The sequence below is a fragment of the Lepidochelys olivacea genome (genome assembly GCF_965140295.1).
Source record: "Lepidochelys olivacea isolate rLepOli2 genome assembly, chromosome: 1".
NCBI classification, from domain to species: Eukaryota; Metazoa; Chordata; order Testudines; family Cheloniidae; genus Lepidochelys; species Lepidochelys olivacea.
In genome coordinates this window covers 108,509,354-108,530,344 of record NC_140411.1, presented here as the reverse complement: position 1 = coordinate 108,530,344, position 20,991 = coordinate 108,509,354, and the positions used below count along the sequence as shown (strand labels likewise).

Here is a 20,991-nt window from a genome sequence, read left to right as displayed (position 1 = left end):
ACCCTTCCCGCTCCACACTCAATCCCTAAATGCCAGGCTGTTTGGAAGCAACAGAATTAAGCCTAAATTGGGGGAGGGGCTGATGAACTGAGTGAAATTTTGTTTCTGCAAAATGTTCAAGTTTTAGTTTCATTCACACCTTGCCGAGAATGTCTAAAAAGTCAGTTTGTGAACATTGCTATTATCAATAGTGTGTTCATCTATATTTATATTAACAGCCTCTTGATGTTAATCTCCTCCCATGTCTCAGGCTTGCTTTTCAAATGCTGAAGTATAAAATTATGGGTGAGTGTCAAGTGTTTAAACATCTTTTGTTTCATGTATTGTAGCAGTACAAATAACTTGAACTGGGCAGAGAGCCTAGAATCTACCAAATAGAAACACGTCACAGAGTGGCAGCAGTGGCACACACTGCACTAGTTCTTCACTGATGTGCTGTGAGAGCAGATCAGAAGATATAAGGGTAAAATACTAGATGGGTTATTTTATTCATGACAAAAGGAAGAATTAATGTGTTTAACTTCCCCACATCAAGGAAAGAATATTCTCCCACAATTCTTGCTGTATGTTAGTCTTTGTATTATCCTGCCATCCCACTACCAAGTGGTAACAGATGGTGGGAACTTACAGGTTAGTTTCTCATTGGAGAAGATACTAGAAGAACAAAGGAATCTGTGTATATTCCTTGAGTAACTTGATCTACAAATATAAATCAGCCCTGGGACAAAAGTGGTTATACATGGCTTCCAGGCAATCCCCTTTTTCAGGGTTCTTATCTCAAACACTAATGCCATGTGCACAGGGAAGAGTGCCACCTGAAGAATTGACTCCCGTTATGCGAAGAGAAAACTCCCTTGGTGCTTGCCATAGCTCTCCCAAAAGAAACTACATCACAGAATTAACAATACAAGCATTCCTTCAAGGACTGAAGAGTGGTTGTACATTCAGAAAAAGAATTTGTATGTAACAGTGTCACCTGGTGACTGACTCCTACAAAAACAATACCATCCCTTTCAGTGTACAGTGAAGTGTGCTATGACTAGATGAAGGGAGTGAGTCACATACACAAACTGGTTCAAAGTAACTTTTGAGTCTCTCTCTCTCTCTCACTCACTGGTGAGCAGTTACTCACACAATAGTCCCACTAGAATCAGTAACTGCTCAGCAATGTAACAGGCTCACAATCTGGCCTGTCATATTTTTCTGGTTAATCCAGTAAAAATGGCATCTCCCTACAACTCCATGTTGCATTTTAATTTAGTATTTCCTACTCTATGTAATACAATGAATTGCTTAAATTAAAAAAAAGCAAGGATGAAAGATCTTTAGAAGAATACATTAATACCTAGAAATATCAGCTTCCTGGGCCTGAAGTCATCACACACAAATCAGCATCAACTGTCCCTCAAATACTAATTGTTTTCTTCTGTTATAATATTACTAAATTAAGTCCAGTAGTTAGACCTGAAAGATGGTAAAACATAGGCAGCCTTCCCACACACCTTGCGTTCCTACAGAGGGGCCAGGTATTATGCCCATCTTTTCATTCCCAAACTATAAGGACCTGGGAGTTTCCTAATCAGGCCTATCGCTAAGGGGGAAAGAGGTGGTGAAACTTTTTCCATAGGATCAATTCTGAGCACTAAGCAGGGCTTTGAAGAGGTAACATGAGACCACTGTTGAATACTAGCAACCCTACAAAAATCTTGTGCTGTGCCTTTATGAAGATTGTATGAAAATTAGCTGTATACAAAAATGTAAGGACAATTCTTTGCAATATTCACATGAATTTTTTTAAATTATTTCAGGTATGTCACATCCACAAATCTCTGAAGATTTGTTCATTTTTGTTATATATTTTCCATATGCATGTGTGTACAGTATCCAACACAATGGGGTTGTGTTCTGATTGGGCTTTTCTGTAATACAAATTAATAACTGTTACCAACCCCTTAAACTTAAACCCAATTATTGTACAAAAAGCTTACATTTGTCTTTGTGATCATTTCAGATATCACATTTTCTTGCATTCATTGTCAACTAATAGATTTTCAAGGAAACTGAAAATAAACCGAATACATCATTCAAGAAATAATTATGGTGTAGTATGTTAATACCATCTATCTCAAAACACATGAATTATTTTTCAGTTTCCTATAACTGCCCTTATCTATTTTGAAAATCATATGTAGTGACATTTTAAAAGATTTTGGAGCTTCTAGACTGGTGCCATGTAGGGACTCCTAAATCAAATAATATTTAGCTGCCCTGTGCTGGAATTCTAATGAAAATATTTAGTGTGTTTTCACACTTACCTCTCTCTTTTGCCTGGACTTCTTCCTGCCACTCAAGAAAAGATTAAATATATTGGAGAGGAGGTTCTTGGGGTATAATTGGATAAAAGAAGTCTCTCTCGAAGTCTAATTTACGGGGCCTCCCAGAGTTATGTAATATAAGAGGTTCTCTTGGAACAGGACCCAGAGGAAGGTTCTTGGTTGGAATGACATATGGGAAGGATGGAGCATTGAGGGTCTCTGTAATAAGCAATTTAGCACAGTATTATTGATCATGGGAGCAGAGTCAATGGTGAGAGTATATAGGAGACAGGGAAAGGGAAAGGCCAGCAATGAAAGAAAGAGAAGCAGCTAGAGGGTATGTGGACATGTTGGGCCAGTCCAGGATGGAAATCAATGTTTGAGGTAGGGAGTGGAACCAAAGAGCAGAGCAGTTTCAGTTTTTGCCACCCTTCCATTACATGGTGGTACTGGTGTTGTCAGCCTGTCTCACTGTGAATAGGAGGGATGTAACAAGGCTGTGGGCCCAGCGTACAATCCCACACTTGAAAATGATTCCTACATTACTGTTCTACTGGGACTTTTTCAGCTACTTTCAATGTGTTTGTTCAAATATGTTAAATTAAACAAGTCCATATTATAGTTCATTAATGTGCAATATCTGTCTAAAAGTTTAAATGGTTTTGAGTTAGAGAAAAGCAAAACACACAAAAACCCCAAACTGACTACAACCATTAAGTGATTCTTATAACTTAAAAAGGTCAAACTTTTTTTTTAATTTGTAAAACAGAACTGCATTCCTGAATTAAGGCTTTGACTGAGTTTTAGTTCAGATTGAATTAACTCTTACAGCTGGAAGTCCAGTTACAAATCTCTGAAAATAAGAATTCTGCTCCTAAAACAATTAAGGGGAACCCTAAGATACCTCTTATGGTGCTAGAGGCAGCATTATAATAAAGCTTCAAATATCACTCTTGAGTTATCGGTAAGGTTCCCTCAGAGAAACTGTATGCCAATTACCTAATAAAAATCATGGCCTAGATTCTCTGGTCCAGTTAAGCTTCACTTGAAGCAGGACTGGTGAAGATGAAGTGTAAAAATAGCTTTATGGTGCCTAGAACAATTTAAAGCAGCCTTATCACTGATTTGAATTGTTCCTGGCTACCTAGCTACCTATTCTGGCAGCCAAAGATTGCAGGAGCACCAAGGAACTATGACCACTTCCCCTTTCCTTCACCACAGTGGGCTTGTCTACACTACCGGCTGGATCAATAGGCAGCGACCAATCCAGCGGGAGTTGATATATCGTGTCTAGTACAGACACGATAGATCAACCGCCGATCACTCTAGCGTGGACTCCACTACTCCACCTTAACGAGAAGCACAAGTCAACACGCCACAGTAAGTAGATCTAAGTACGTCGACTTCAGCTATGTTGTTCATGTAGCTGAAGTTGCGTAACTTAGATCCATCCCCCCTTGTAGTGTAGACCAGCCCACTGTGACAGAAATAACAATATACTGTAATATCCCAAACCTTATTCAGTTATACCTTATTGAATTAAATTTAGTGCCTTTGGGGTCTATTATATTAAAAATGCAACTGTTTGTTATTATGAATTGTATGTAAGTTCTCTAGGGGCTTACCTACACTTGAAATTCTACAGTGGCACAGCTGCAGCTGCACTGCTGTAACACTTCAGCATGGGTAGTGTCTACACTGAAGGGAGGGGTTCTCCCATCAGTGTAGGCAATCCGCCTCCTCGAGAGGCTAGGTTGATGGAAGAATTCTTCTGTCAGCCGAGTTCTGTCTGTTCTGGGGGTTAGGTTGGGTTAACCACAGTGCTCAGGGGGTGTGGATTTTTCACACCCCTGAGCAATGTAGCTGGTCAACTTAACTTTTTAATGTAGACAAGGCCTAGGAGACATGACTAATGCAATCTCTGGGAAGAATTAGGACCTTCAAGGAATTTGGGGGGACAATAAGTCTGAAGTGGATTTCCCAAGAAATACTTGGAGAGTGGAATTCAAATGACCCATCTCTGAGTCCATCCTTTTGAAGCTGTGCCAGAGCAGAAAGCCATTGTCTGTCTCAATGCCTATTCATGGTCTCTTCAGAGGCCCAAATTGGACACATGTGTCTCATAAACTGATGAGCATTCTTGTTCTCTGCAAAAGGGCGTTATGAACTTGAAACCACAGGAATACCCTTGTGCAGGGTTTTCACGGACTGCTCTCCTTCCAGAGTCCATGTTGGAATTGGGGTGATCTCTGGTAAGTTTATTAGCATGTGTGTAGTTTCTTTTATTGTTTTTAATGTTTTCATCTTAAGGATAAAATGTGCTTGCTTAAAAAGAGATGTGTGGTAACCTATACTTGTAGCAATTACACAGTGTACCATCTCTGAAGAGAAGGCAAAAGAAACCTGCTTAGGCAGCCCATCTTTTCCTGGGGATTTCACAGTGTCATTAGGAAACTGTGCAGCCTGGAAATATCCCAGTCAGAAGGGAAAGAGCCATGTTTCCACCCAAAAGAGGCAACAGCTGGGGACCCATAAACCTAGAATGATTGCTGGACCACAGAAGGGAAATACACATGCAGTTGTCCTGAACCGTGGCACACACATGTTAGGCTATAGGGATAGAGGGGCTGGGAAGAGTGTGATGCAAAATTACCTAGGAATGTCCCCTGCACTGGGTAATCCCCAGGAGAATTTGGTCCTACATTGCCAGCTTCTGAAAGGCATGTAGACAACTTCTCCATATTCAGTTAGGTTTTGGTGATTGACTCTAGTAACAAATATGGATGTTAATTTTGTTCTATGATCACAAAGATAGATGTCCTTGGTGTGTGTGTGTGTGTGTGTGTGTGTGTGTTTATAAACACACACACACCAAGGACATTTATCTTTGTGATCATAGAACAAAATTAACATCCATATATATTACTAATCGCTTATTTCTACTCTATATTCTCATAGAAATAAAATTGTCTATTAAAAAGTTGGAAGTCAGTGGATTTGATTTCCTTGAGGGTGCTTTTTCTATAAAATACCTTGCTCAAAGAAAATCATAAAATGAATAAGAACCTTAAGAATAATTAGATTGGTATGTTAAGTCACTAATGCTCTTTAAATAAAGCTCTGAATTAGTACACATAGCACATTCTCCATAAGCCAAATATAACAAACTGCTCAAACTTTCCCTTGCTATCTGACATCTCAGGATATGCCTACACTGCACTCTAAGCTCAGGTCTGTGGGGTCTCAGTCTTGTGTACTCGGTATTTCCAAGCCCAGGCTTGAATGTCCACACTGCATTGTAAACCTGGTCTTACAAGTGCTGGACCCAGATCTCACAGCTGTACTAATGAATCTAAACTATGCAGACCTTCCAACTCGGGTCTGTGGCTTGACCTTTGTCTACACCGCAGAATGACAGGGCTTGGACCAGAGTAGAAGGGGGAGCAGTTCAGACTGGTGTATGGGGACAGCAGGGGGGCTTGGGTTTAAACCCGAGTTAGAGCCCATGCTTAGTTTGCAGCATAGACATACCCTAAGAGTTATCCTTATTCTAGCACAAAGCAGATGGAAAGCTGGTGTATCTAGCACTCTGAGAATAGCTCATTCATGGGGGAGCTTTCAGGTGGCATGGGCCTACCATAGTGATGCCCAGTGTGACATGGTTCGGTCACAGAGACCCCCTGGGGACTGTCACCTGATGTGCAGGAATTACCTCTGAGCCAGTTTTCCCTGCCAGCTTTGGACTCCAGAACCCTGTCTTGTTGAGCCAGACATGCTAGCCTGCTGCAACACAGACCCAGGTCTAGTCCACGCCCCCAAAGCTGCAGGCTTTAACTGAAAACCACTCAGCAGGTACTCCTGTCTCCAGCACCCAGACACCCAGCTCCCAATGGGATCCAAACCCCAAATAAATCCGTTTTACTCTGTATAAAGCTTATACAGGGTAAACTCATAAATTGTCTGCCATCTATAACACTGATAGAGAGATATGCACAGCTGTTTGCTCCCCCAGGTATTAATCACTTACTCTAGGTTAATTAATAAACAAGTGATTTTATTTAGTATAAAAACTAGGATTTAAGTGGTTTCAAGTAATAACAGAGAGAACAAAGTAAGTCACTGAGCAAAATAAAGCAAAACATGCAAGTCTAAGCCTAATACATTAAGAAACTGTTTACAGGTAAAATCTCACCCTCAGAGATGTTCCAATAAGCTTCTTTCATAGACTAGACTCCTTCTTAATCTGGGCCCAATCCTTTCCTCTGGTACATTCCTTGTTAGTTCCAGCAGACATCCTAGGTGGAAAGCAGGGGTGTTCTCATGATTGGCAGCCCCCTTTGTTCTGTTCCACCCCCTTTTATAGCTTTGGCACAAGGTGGGAATCTTTTGTCTCTCTGGGTCCCCACCCCTCCTTCTAAACGGAAAAGTACCAGATTTAAGATGGATTCCAGTATCATGTTACATGGTCATATGTCACTGTAAGACTCATTCTTCATTACCCACAGGCTGGTCCACAGGAAGGCTTGCAGGTAAATAAACCATCTATAACCAATTGTCCTAGTCAATGGGAGCCATCAAGATTCTAAACCACCATTAATGGCCCACACTTTGCATAGTTACAATAGGACCTCAGAGTTATACTTCATATTTCTAGCTTCAGATATACGAATGATACATACAAATAGGAGGAATATATTCAGTAGGTTATAACCTTTGTTATGATACCTTACAAGAGACCTTTTACATAAAGCATATTCCAGTTATATCATATATACACTCATAAGCATATTTCCACAAAACATATGGAGTGCAACATCACACCCATGCCATATCCATCCCGGCCCACAACAAAATAGCCATAGCCAGGAGAACAGGGACATTGCCAGCTGCTGGAGATCAGGCAGTTGCAAGGGTATCCTGGCTATGACCTATAGGCCACAGGCAGCCAGGCATAAGATAAAGTAACTCCAGCAGCTGGGTTAACATGTTCAAGGAGCTTTGCAAACATCAATCCTCACACCACTTCTATGATGAGGGGTTTTTTTGCACACTATTATTATTCCTCTTTTACAGGTGGAGATAAATACAGAGATGTTAAGTGATGTGAAAGGTCATAGAACAAATCAATGTCAAAATCTGGAGGAGAAGTCGGGAGTTGGTGGTGCTCAGTCCTGTGCTCCAAGCACTAGCGCACACTGCTTCTCTTTTCCTGCTCCCAAATAAATATCTTGTCATCTGGGTTTCCTTGGAGACATCCATATTTTTAGTTAAGTCGATTATGGCGGTGCTTCTCAGACACTGTTTCCAGCACAACAGGAAATGATATGAACAAAGAAGGAATTCATGCTGCCTCTTATGGTTGTGAGGAGTTCCCCATAAACATGCCACTATACTATCCTCCTTCAAAATCCTCTTAAAAACTCACTTGAAACCCACAAAACATTTGACAAAGGACAGGGAGTGTGTGTGCTGAAACGACTGCTCATCACCAAACACAGTATATATATATCACTATTACCAAGTCCTCCCTCTTCCAGTCCTTCTCCACTTACCTCAGATGCTTAGAAAGTAGGGTCTGTAGGGCAGTGACTTTCTTTTATTATATGTGTCTACAGCACCTAGCACAAAGAGACCTCAATCAGGGATCAAGCCACAAAGTGCTACTGCAATACAAATACTAATAGTTATAATCTTTTTACTGTCCATTTTAAATATTATTCCTCTCATTACCAGTTGAATCCATATTTATGCTATACGCATGCAATGAAATTATTTTATTTTGCGGCAGCTATTCTCTCCCAAGATTTTGAACTCAAGCCTCAAAGTTACATTATGGAGAGTTCAAGAGAGCAACTGCACAGACTGCCAAATCTTCAAGACATAAAAAAAAAAAGTTGTATTTTGTTTGATCTTTCTTTTGTCTTGTCATACACAGTGATAGTGTATCGATGGTTTCTGCAGTTATTGAATGCCTCGCCTTCTGCTTTGACCTTTAATTACCCACAAAAGCTATTTATTTCCACCTCCTTCAGGAATATTACCCTTCAATCATCTGGAATTTGGGTATCCAATATGGTACCATGTAGCTATTTATTTGTGTCATGGTTACTGGGCAAATTGAGCCTTACAGCCCCTTAGTCCCTTAGATGACAGGCTTGGCTTCCTGCACCTCACCCTGGGAGGAACCACAGGGTCTGGCTTCTCTTAGATTGGATCTCTAAGTAGCAGCCCCCTGTGTCAACCATAGTAACTCAACAGGCCCAGCAGCACTGGGGGCCTGTAAGCCCTTCTCCAGGAGCCTGTGACAGCAGCTGATTAAAGTCACTCAAAAACAGAATCCTCAAAACAAAATAGTTTTTTTATTGCCAAAGGGGATAAACGTTTAAGAAATCATGTTAACAAAAAACAAAATAAAGAGTACTATACTCATATTTTGTTACCCAGGCATAACTTCATAGTTCAAGTAACTCCATCTTATTCCCATTTCTGGGTTGGGAAAGCCAACCTACTTGCTTCAGTTCCTTTCTCTCTTTGAGAACAATGAGGAGTCTGGTAGCACCTTAAAGACTAACAGATTTATTTGGGCATAAGCTTTCGTGGGTAAAAATCCCACTTCTTCTGATTCTGAAGAAGTGGGGTTTTTACCCACGAAAGCTTATGCCCAAATAAATGTTAGTCTTTAAGGTGCCACCGGACTCCTCATTGTTTTTGTGGATACAGACTAACATGGCTACCCCTCTGATCCTTTCTCTCTTTGGCCAGGCCTCCCGGTATACTGGTATAACTATGTCGTTCAAGGATGTGAAAAATCCCCACCCCTGAGCAACAAAGTTATACCAGCCTAACCCCCTGTGTAGACAGTGCTATGTTTAGCAGAGAGCATCTCTGCCTCTCGGAGAGGTAGATTAACTACGCCGATGGGAGAAGCTCTCCTGTTAGCATAGGAGCATCTTCACTTAAGTGCTACAGTGGTGCAGCTACATCAGTGCAGCTGCGCCACTACAGCATTTTAAGTGTAGACCTGCCCTTTGTGTCTCAGTCAATTTGGATGTCCGCCTCAGCTTGATGACTACCCACTCGCCCCTCCTTCTCCTTCCCGAGACCAGCATCTTGAAGGTCTAGAATCCCCTTTGATCCTGTGTTTTGGTAAGGGAACAATAAACCATTCTGGCGGGAGCCAGCAAGGTACGTACTTCCTAATGGATGGCCCAGCCATTGTTATTTGTCTCTTTTGAAGCCCAAGTGTATTGTCCCATTTACCCTACGTGTATAATCTTTGCCATTGTTTTATTTCCTGTTTTCTCCCTTAAAACCCTCCTTTGATTTCATTCCATAGTAAGTATGCCATATTCATAAAAATGATACAGATATTTTCTCATTCATCACAGCTTGGTTTTAGCTAGGAAAGCAAACTAATATTGAAAAACTACTAGCAGGTAAGAACACACAAAGCACAGTATAGCAAGGTGAATGAGAGATTGTTACACAAAAAAGGAAAACAAATAATGCTGCCCCCCTCCCCAATATTCTTTTTATTAGGTATATTCTACACTATTCTGTATGTTCTAAAATGTTCATGACCATATCAAAGTACCCAAAGGTCAAGTTTGTCAATAATTTCAGGGTTTCATGTAAAACTTTTCACCTCCAAAATGCTGGGGATAAAAGTCATAGAGCACTGTTGTTCTCTTGTGTACTCATAACAAGATCAACTAAGAATGCATATGCATCAGTGAAACATGAATCAGAGTATCATCACTGAAGCTATATCAATAAATACTCGATAAATAGACTAACCATGTGTCATAAAAATAAAGGGAAGGGTAACCACCTTTCTGTATACAGTGCTATAAAATCCCTCCTGGCCAGAGGCAAAACCCTTTCACCTGTAAAGGGTTAAGAAGCTAAGATAACCTCGCTGGCACCTGACCAAAATGACCAATGAAGAGACAAGATACTTTCAAATGGGGGGGAGGGGGCAAACAAAGGGTCTGTCTATCTATGTGTTCTTTTGCCGGGAACAGATCAGGAATGCAGTCTCAGAAACTCTGTTAATTTAATAAGTAATCTAGCTAGAAATGCGTTAGATTTCCTTTTGTTAAATGGCTGGTAAAATAAGCTGCGCTGAATGGAATGTATATTCCTGGTTTTGTGTCTTTTTGTAACTTAAGGTTTTGCCTAGAGAGATTCTCTATGTTTTGAATCTGATTACCCTGTAAGGTATTTACCATCCTGATTTTACAGAGGTGATTGTCTTACCTTTTCTTTTAATTAAAATTCTTCTTTTAAGAACCTGATTGATTTTTCATTGTTCTTAAGATCCAAGGGTTTCGGTCTGTGTTCACCTGTACAAATTGGTGAGGATTTTTATCAAGCCTTCCCCAGGAAAGGGGTTGTAGGGTTTGGGGGGATATTTTGGGGGAAGACGTCTCCAAGTGGGCTCTTTCCCTGTTCTTTGTTTAACACGCTTACTGGTGACAGCATAGGGTTCAAGGACAAGACAAAGTGTGTACCTTGGGGAAGTTTTTAACCTAAGCTGGTAGGAATAAGCTTAGGTGTTCTTTCATGCAGGTCCCCACATCTGTACCCTAGAGTTCAGAGTGGTGAAGGAACCTTGACACCATGTGACCATCACCATAAAATATTTGGCTGTACACTCTGGGATTCTCATCTGATTTCTATGAAGTTTCTCTGGGAAGTAAAATGAAATAGGTATAAATTTAGGGCACTACAGTACTTCATTCTTAGTAAGAATTCACAAATTGAAGAAGCTGGATTCTCTATATGCAGAGCTGGCTATTTGGCAATAGACTATAGGAAGACCCTTTCATCTTACCGATCTGGAAATATTTTATCATTCGATATTTCATTCAGAAAGGTGCAATGACCTGTAGTTCCAGTATTAAATTGACTGATTCTTAACTAGCAGGCCTAGACCACTCAACGTTAAACATCTCAAATGGTTGTTACTGCTGGCAGCAAGTGAGGATACGATGCTGCCAAACATCACTGAGTGCATCCCTAATTATTGCTAATTTCATGAGAGACTACAACATTGTTCTGTATTCATTAGCTGTGACCATCTCTGAGTTAACTGTAGACAGAAGACAAATTAGAAAAACTTGTAGACAATCATGTAGCAAGACCCCAAAAGTGCCTGGTGCAACAATAGGTTAGGGGTCTCTTTCCTGATTCCAAAATCTGACCCCCACCAGCACCAGTCCAGCCCCCATGTCCCCCAGCTCCTGCTCAGTTACCCCATAACCCCAATCAGCCCTCCTGTCCCCAAATTCCTGCCTAGCTTCCCTCCAGCTCCATCATGGCTCCCCTACAGACCCCTAAATTCTCCATAGCCCACCTCTCTCCGCTCCAGTTCTGATCCAGCCCTCCCAGCCTCCTTCAATCTAGTCCTCTGCTCCCACGGCTCTCATTAAATTAGCTCTCCAGGTCCTCTTCTGTCCCCACTTCCCTCATCCACCCTCCTACCCACCAGAGGTGCCTATTTTCCAATGTGCTGGGGAGTGCTTGACCCCGGCTCTGCACCAGGCATTGCCCCTACCCCATTTCTTCCCACTCCCTCCCCCAAGCGCACCCCACCCTGATCGTGGCGGGTGGGAGAGGCGCTGGGAGACACTAATCAGGGGGAGGGGCGGGCTGACGGTGAGTGCTCAGCACCCACCATTTTTTTTCTAATGGGTGCTCCAGCCCCAGAGCACCCACAGAGTCGGCGCCTATGCTAGCCACATTTCAGGTCCCCACAAACCCTCCTTCAGTTCTCCCCTTCGGTCTCCTCCAGCTCTGATCTAGTCCCCAACTTCCCTCACCATGCCCTGTGGAAAGCTGCCAAAGCTTTCACCTTCTATCTCAGGAGGAGTGGGGGGGAAAGGGGAGCACATCTCCCATCTCTGCTTCCCTGTGTCTCCATGTCTCTGTGAATCCCCTGGCGCTGCAATCTCCCCCACCCTCATCTTTTCTGCATGTCTTTGCCAGCTGTTCACACCTATGGTCACCCCAGCTTAAGCCCCCCCCCCCGCCCCAAAGAGATAATAGGCCTCACTCTCCCACAGAAGCCCCTCTAATTGGGCCCCCATAATCTCATTGCCTATGGACTGTGTGCCCCGTAGACCACTGTAGCTATGCTACTGCATTTAGTAAGTGCAATTGAGATCTACTACACAGTGAGCTGACAGTGGATCACAAGCTCTTAGGAGCAATTTTAACTTGTGCTGCCCTGTTTGGAGTCTGACTCCTTCAAATTGGCTTTGGACCACACACCTCTTTTTTTGGTACCAAGACAAGCATTTTGTATCATCTTTGCTTTGCCACAATGTTTGTTTCTTAGTGTAGCATCATACTAAGTAGATTTATCTTGTCTGCACACCATGTTACACAGGGATTCCTACTCTGCCTTCTGATTTTCACTTCAAGGTGCTATATGTTCCCCAGAAGCATGTAGCACACACTCCTCACTTGACTGTGTTGCTTTGAAATCAGGGAGCTATTTTAAGGAACATCATGCTTGACTGAAATAGAACAGTGGTTTCCAAGCACAGTGAGGCATTGCCATGTGTTGGTCATGCAGTTGCCTCAAACAAGTGTAAAATATCCAAATTTCAAGAAAGCTCAAGCTATATTTGATTACATACAATATATACTATACAACTTTGAGTCAGTCTATCCACCTGTTGACCAGATGGGCGATTATACTCATTCATGTTCAACATTAAGTATAATCCCACAAATTCTATTTCAAACATTATTGACAGGATTTACACACCTTTTCACAGTTTCACCACAAACAGACAAATTTCACTTTTGCAGTGAAGAGCTATTGCAATGGGGAGGCAGCATGGCCTGTGGGATAAAGCATGGGACTGGGAGTCAGGAGACCCTGTTCTGTGCCCCAGCTCTGCCACTAACCTACTATATCACCTTAGGCTTGTTTCTCCTCCACCAATTTACCTGCTTTGATTATTTAAACTGTGTGCTCTTTGGGGCAGGGACTGTCTCTCACTATGTGTTTGTTCAGAGCCTAATGCTCCAATCTCAGCTGGGGCTTCTTGGGTGCTATTGTAGTACAAATAAATCACTACCACCATGGTGCAGAGTTCAGAGCTCTGCACATCCTACCATACAAGTTCAAGTTCTCTGAGCTGGGCTCCTGCTCCCTGTGCCAGCATGGATAGGAATACTGAGGAGTCAGCCTACTTAGCTCAAGCGAGGAGCCTCTGCAGTGACCCCACCATCCTCCCTCCCAGGCCAAATTCAAGACAGCAATGATAGGCTTTGAAAGGAGTCCTGGTCAGCTCTCCTTAGCAAAGGAATCAGAGTAACGGTCGTGCTAGTCTGTATTCGCAAAAAGAAAAGGAGTACTTGTGGCACCTTGTGGCATCCGATGAAGTGAGCTGTAGCTCATGAAAACTTATGCTCAAATAAATTGGTTAGTCTCTAAGGTGCCACAAGTACTCCTTTTCTTTTAGCAAAGGAAAGTCACCATGGGTCCAGGTCAGCCAGGAGGGAGGAAGGTAGGGTGACCAGACATCCCATTTTTAAAGGGACAGTCTCATATTTAAGCCCTCCTGCAGGTGTCCCAACTTTTTCTTTAAAATGGGCAAATTGTCCTGTATTTTATGTCTCCGCCCCATCAGTATTTGTGGGTCCTGCTGCTGGCTGGATCCCTGCTTGACAGCTGCCCGCCACCAGCAGTGAGTGGGAGGGTCCAATGGCTGATGATGGGGGTAGGGGTGCAAGGCTGGTAGCAGGGAAAGCTGCAATACGTGGGACCGGCTGCTCCCCTTGATGGTCCATCAGTGCAGCCCCTGCTGCATGCCAAACCTTGTCCCATTTCTGGCCAGCACTGGCTGCATGCTACAGTGGCTGGTGAGTGTGGGCAGGGGCCAAGTGGCAGCTGGTTACATGTCGCGTCTGTTGCCCACCCATCGGCCCTTTACGTGCTTCCCTTCTCACTGTCCTCTCCCTGCTTTTCTCCTTCACCACCCCCCCGTCCAGTCCCACTGCACCTCCATATTCCCTCACCCCCCAACGGGGTGCATCCCATTCCCAGTGCTGTGCAGAGAACCAGCCCCTGGTCAGAGCACTCAGCTTACCAACAGCCTAGCCAGCAGGTTCCTTCCTTCCCGCACTGCCTCTGGCTGAGCTGGTGCCCCGGAAAACAGCCCAGAGCACTGGCCAGGTGGAGCCGAGCCCTGCATGTCCCAATCCCCCCTGCCGCCCCACCCTGCAGTGCTGGCAGAGCAGCCATCCCACCCCTCAGCTAAGCTCTGGGGTGGCGGAGAGGAAATGATTTCCAGCCTGTTCACACCTGGATCCTGCAGGCTCCACAGCAGCCCCCTGGGCAAGGGCTTAGCACCCTCTTCTCACAAACACACACACACACACACACTGCCCTGGGTCCTGCCCCCAGGGAGCACAGGGCTTCTCAGTCTCCTATGCACCCTCCCCTGTTGAGCTACCTCTCTGGCCCAGTTCCCTGAAGCCCCTGCAGTTAGGTTCCCTGGGCCCTGGTGCACAATGCATCCTTAGGGCTTAACCCCTTCCTGCCCGCACTGCAGCCAGGGGACAGAGACGGCTGGGTTATGTTGGTGGCCAGCAGCAGCCTGGAGGTGTTAGCTGCCTTTCAACACTGTGCAGGCCGGAAGGAACAAGCTGCTTCCAGCCACAGGGGAGTGTGTGCAGGGGAGGGGTGGGAAGAGATGAGCTCTGCAAAAACATGGGCCAGGTCATCTCTTCTTCCACCCGCCCCGCCCCCCGTCCCTGAAAGCAGCTGGAGAGGGGGAGCATGTGACCCTGCATGCCCCGCCACATGTTGCCTCGGAAAGATGCGGCGCCAGGTACCAGGAGAGGCGGGTCCGTCCCGGGGGCCCAGCCAGGCATGGAGGGTGGAGAGCACCAGGCAGGGAGGGTCGGGTCGGTCAGTCACCCCCACTGTGTGAGAAAGATGTACAGGAGTGTGTGTTTGTCACCCCTTCCTGTGTGAACCCTAAAGCCTTAAAGATAAGAAGGTAAATAAAGAGAATCCAACTACACAGTATTTATTTTTAACAGGGGCTCAGTCAACTTGATGTTAATTTGAACATTTGTACTGCATAGTTCTGATTGATTGCCGTTGAACTCACTTGAATACAAGTAATTTTACCAGGTGTCCCATATTCAGCATAGGAAAATACAGTCACCCTAGCAAGCTAGGAATAAAAATCAAGGGGGGTGAAGAATAAGTCCCCAAATTAAACCAAATAACTAATATTCTCTGAGGAGATAATACTTGGCACGTCTCATGTCCAAAGTGCTTTACAGAGAGGTAAAGAGGGTCAACAAACGTGGACAAGGGTGATCCGGTGGATGTAGTATATGTGGATTTTCAGAAAGATCCCTCACCAAAGGCTCTTAAGCACAGTAAGCAGTCATGGGATAAGAGGGAAGTCCTCTCGTGGATCATTAACTGGTTAAAACATGGATCAGCAACCTTTGGCACACGGCCCGTCAGGGTAAGCCCCTGGCGGGCCAGGACGGTTTGTTTACCTGCCATGTCCACACGTTCGGCTGATCGCAGCTCCCACTGTTCACGGTTCACCGCTCCAGGCCAATGGGGGCTACGGGAAGTGGCGCGGGCCAAAGGATGTGCTGGCCGCCACTTCCCACAGCCCCCATTGGCCTGGAGTGGCGAACCACAGCCAGTGGGAGCCACAATCGGCCAAACCTGTGGACACAGCAGGTAAACAAACTGTCCCGGCCCTCCAGGGACTTACCCTTACAGGCCACGTGCCAAAGGTTGCTGATCCCTGGGTTAAAAGATAGGAAACAAAGGGTAGGAATGAATGGTCCGTTTTCACAATGGAAAGACGTAAATAGTGGGGCTCCTCAAGAATCTGTCCTGGTACCAGTGCTGTTGAACATATTCATAAATGTCTAGAAAAGAAATAAACACAAAGTTTGCAGATGACACTAAATTGCTCATGATAAAGTCCAAAATAGACGGTGAAGACTTACAAAGGAATCACACAAAACTGGGTAACTGGGCAACAAAATGTTGTATGCAGTGTAGTTGTAGCCATATCAGGCTATTAGAGAGACAAGAGGGTAGGTAATATCTTTTCTGGACTAAATTCTTTTGGTGAGAAAGTCCAGCTTTCGAGCCACATAGAGCACTGACCTGAAGAAAAGCTCTGTGTGGCCCAAAAGCTTGTCTCTCTCACCAAAACAAGTTGGTCCAATAAAAGCTATTACCTCACCCACCTTGTCTCTGGGCAATAAAATGGCAGATGAAATTCAGTGTCTATAAATGCAAAGAAATGCACATTGGACAACATAATCCCAACTACCTAAACAAAATGATGGGGGTCTAAATTCGCTGTTACTCCAAGAAAGAGATCTTGGAGTCACCACAGATAGTCCTCTGAAAACATCCACTCAATGTGCAGCAGTAATCAAAAAAGCTAACACATAATAAGACAAAAAATACCATAATACCACTATATAAATACACAGTACGCTCAAACCTTGAATACTGCATGCAGGTCTGGTCAACCCATCTCAAAAAAAAAAAGATATATTAGAAAGGTACAGAGAAGGGTAACAAAAGTAATTAGGGGTATGGAACAGCTTTCATATGAGGAGAGATGACAAAGCCTGGCACTGTTCAGTTTAGAAAAGAGATGACTGACGAGGGTTATGACAGAAGTCTATAAAATCATGAATGATGTGGAGAAAGTGAATAGGGAAGTATTATTTATCCCTTCACATAACACACAAACCAGGGGTCACCGAATGAAATTAAGAGGCAGCAGGTTTAAAACGAACAAATGGAAGTACTTTTTCACACAATGTACAGTCAATCTGGGGAACTCATTGCCAGAGGATGTTGTGAAGACCAAAAGTATAACTAGGGTCAAAAAAGAATTAGATAAGTTCATGAAGGATAGGTCCATCAATGGCTATTAACCAAGATAGTCAGGGACTCAAGCCATGCTCTGGTGTCCCTAAACCTCTGACTGTCAGAAGTTGGGACTGGACAACAGATGGTGGATCACTCATACATTGTTCTGTTCTGTGCACCAGGCACTGTCAGAAGACAGGATACTGAGCTAGATGAATCATTGGTCTCACTCACTATGGCCATTCTTATGTACATTATCCAATTAATTAATATTAGCAAGGGCCCTGTGTGGGTGGTATCACTCCTATTTTAAATAGGGGGAAACTGTGGCAGACAGCAAAGACTTGCCCAGGCTTTTAGCTGAAAATCAGTGTTAGAACTGAGGAGCTCCTAGCTCTGAGTGCCACGCTCACACCACTGGACTGCATCTTTCCTACAGGGGCTGGGCAGAAAAACAAAAATAATCTTTTGTAGCTGATAAGCTGGTGTGGGAGTAATGCAGTCATTTATGTATACTGTTTTGATGGCTTGCTTCAAGTTGTGCTCTTATCCGTTTACTCCACCCAGGAAAAGGAGGAGGATGCTCAGTGCAATGTCATTAAACTAGAGCAGATTATTTAAGGAAGAGCATGTGGCGCAGATCCTAGACTAGTTTTTTCACCTCCACTCTTTTCCTCTAAGGCTATGTCTACACTGCGCTTTTGTTGTTACAACTTTTGTCAAGTTAGGGATGTGAAAAAACACACCCCTGACTGACAAAAGTTTTAATGACAAAAAGTGTCTCCATGCCTGTCCCTGTGGACAGCACTTCGTCGGCAGGAGACACTTTCCTGCCAACAAAGCTACCTCTCCTTGGGGTGGAGATTTTTCCAGCAGGAAAGCTCTCTCCTGCCGGCAAAGAGTGGCTACGCTGCGTACCTTACAGCAGCAGGGCTATAGTGGCACAGCTGTGCCGCTGTAAGGTATTCAGTGTAGACATAGCCTAAAGCAGTCTTTTCTCAACCTTTCTGATACCAGGGACCAGCTACTGCCTTCCTAAACTGTACCAGGGAGATTTCAGGGACCAGTGCCAGTCCATGGATGGGTGGTTGAGAAACACGGCCATAAGAACATAACATGTGAACAACTATACTGGATCAGACCAAAGGTCCAGTTACCCCAGTATCCTGTCTTCCATCAGTGGCCAGTGCCAGGTGCCCCAGAGGGAATGAACAGAACAGGGACTCATCAAGTGATCCATCCCCTCTCGCCTAGTCCCAGCTTCTTGCAAACAGAGGCTCGGGACACCATCCCTGCCCATCCTGGCTAATAGCCATTGATGGACCTATCCTCCAGGAACTTATCTAGTTCTTTTTTTGAACCCAGTTATAGTCTTGGCCTTCAGGACATGCTCTGGCAAGGCGTTCCACAGGTTGACTGTGCGTTGTGTGAAGAAATAACTTCCTTTTGTTCGTTTGAAACCTGCTGCCCATTCATTTCATAGGTGCTGGAACAAGGGGTGCTGCCACACTCCCTGCCTTGAAGTGGTTTCTCATGCAGGGTTGACAGGTTGGTTCAACGGCTCTCAGCACCCCCACTAGACAAATTGTTCCAGCCCCCCGAACACACTGCTCTAAACTAGAGGCTCTCTCCCCACACAGCACAGGAGCCAGCCCCTGCCCGGCGGGGCGACATGGGTGACCCTCTCCAGCGCTGCCCCCGTAACCTTAGCAACTGGCCGCTTTCACCCTTCTCCGGGCGGGCTCCCTCTGCGGCCAGCTCCCGCCGACCAGCCCGCTCTCCGCGCGGGTTGGGGCAAGGCGCGTGTGTGGGTGTGTGCGTGTCTTACCCTCAGCTTAAAGGCTCGCCCAGGACACAAAGCGCGACGCGTGTCACAGCACCGGCCGCTTCCCGAGGCTCAGGCGCCGGCAAACTCGCGGAGCGGCGAACCCGGCCGCGGAGAACCCGGGGCCCCGCGCAGCCCCCCGCGGCTCCGCGAGGCAGCGAGCGCGGGAACTTCAGCCGGGCACCGAAGCCGCCCCGCGGGGGCCGGTCTCCCTCCCCGCCCGCGCGCCTCACGCTCACCTCGCCGACGTGGGGGGCTCTCACCAGCCCGCAGCCTCCGGCGGGGAGACGCTCGCGATTGCCCCGGGTGTGGCCAGTGTCGTCCCAAGCTCCGCCGGCGAGGCACTTCTAGGCAGAGCGATTCCCTGGCTGACACTCAGCCCAGCACCGAGAGGGGGGTGGGAGGAGACGAGAGCGGGAGGGAGACACACACACACACACACACACACAAATTACAGCGGCTGAGTCAAAGCTAACAGCTGCTTTGCTTCCTCTCCTCCCAGCCGCGCAGCACTTCGTTCCCACAAGGAGGTGTGAGCGCGGGCGGCTCCGCTTGTGTCGGTCTCTGACACACACTTTCGCTTTCTGTCAGCGTTTCCCTCAAGCACACACATCTCCCCCCCCCCCCCAGTTACTTCTCGGTCACATGCAGGCCGTTAGTTCTCCCTTCCTCTCTCTCACACACATTGTTGTGTGTTCCACTCAGTCTGACACACACACACACACTCGGCTGCCTTGCCTTACGGTTTCCGACTGTCCCTGCCACGGGGGCAAAAGCAGCAATGGTAGAAGCTTGAATGGAGACTGGCTGACCGCAGTTTTAATCACTGTATTTGCTGTGAACAGGATTAGATTGCATGGGCCTTTCCACAGCACAGCCTGTCTACACTGGTGTTCACACAGTTGCTACCATCCGTGGATTTATAGCCCTGGCAGCAGTGCAGACATACTTATTTCCTCAGGTCTCAATCCCCCTACCACAACCTCTTTTACTTCACTCTGAGTAACAATGGCAATTAGGATAAAGCCATTATTTCAATTGACTCAATACAATAAGGTGACAAGACCATTGCACAATAAAAACAAGAGGCAGAAAGTTAATGTACTTAACACTTGGAAAAAGCAAGTGAAGCGCAAATAGACTCCACTTAATCAGAGACTTTTTTGCAAGACTTCTGTACATTCTGCTAGAAAATATGCCACTAAAGCCTGAGAATGCTGCTTACAGCATACACACTCCTACAAATACACATACCCTTCTCCCCTTTGGATTTATCCAAATGTATAGTACAAATTATAAAGATGCGATTCTTTTCAAATGTCCTTGTCTCTTTTTCCCCCTTTGCATCAACTGCTTGAAGGAAAAGGGGGGAGGGGGGGAATACCCATTCAGATTCAAACAATCTGGTTGCTGTTCAGCACAACAAAGAACTGGTTGATTCCCTGCCAAATTGACAATGCCAAACAAAAGGGAAACATTGGGAACATCATAGTTGTTTCCCAGTGAGATGGTACTTCTTAAAAGATATACAGTTATGAAAAAAATGCCATTACATTTCTCCATCCACATGCTATAAGCAGCATTCTCATGCTCTAGTGCAGTGGTGCTCAACCAGGGTACGCATAACCCTGGGGATATGCAGAGGTGTTCCAGGGGGTACATTAACTCATCTAGATTTTTGCCTATTTTGACAATAGGCTACATAAAAAGCACTAGTGAAGTACAAACTAAAATGTCATACAGTGACTTTTTTATACTGCTCTATATACTATACTATATGCTGAAATGTAAGTACAATATTTCTATTCCAATCGAGTTATTTTATGGTTATATGGTAAACATGAGAAAGTAAGCATTTTTTCAGTAACAGTGTGGCTGTGACACTTTTGTATTTTTATGTCTGATTTTGTAAGCAAGTAGTTTTTAAGTGAGGTGGAACTTGGGATACACAAGACAAA

At 44.8% G+C, this 20,991-nt stretch overlaps 1 protein-coding gene across 1 annotated transcript in view; it reads right to left on the bottom strand.

The window, feature by feature from the left end:
- MYO16 (myosin XVI) overlaps positions 1 to 19,456 on the bottom strand; it is a 637,262-nt gene extending 617,806 nt beyond the window's left edge. The window contains exon 1 of the mRNA XM_084616853.1: positions 19,273 to 19,456. The gene's annotated coding sequence lies outside the window, so the exon portion shown is untranslated. The remainder of the gene's footprint in view (positions 1 to 19,272) is intronic.
- Positions 19,457 to 20,991: the final 1,535 nt, after the last annotated feature.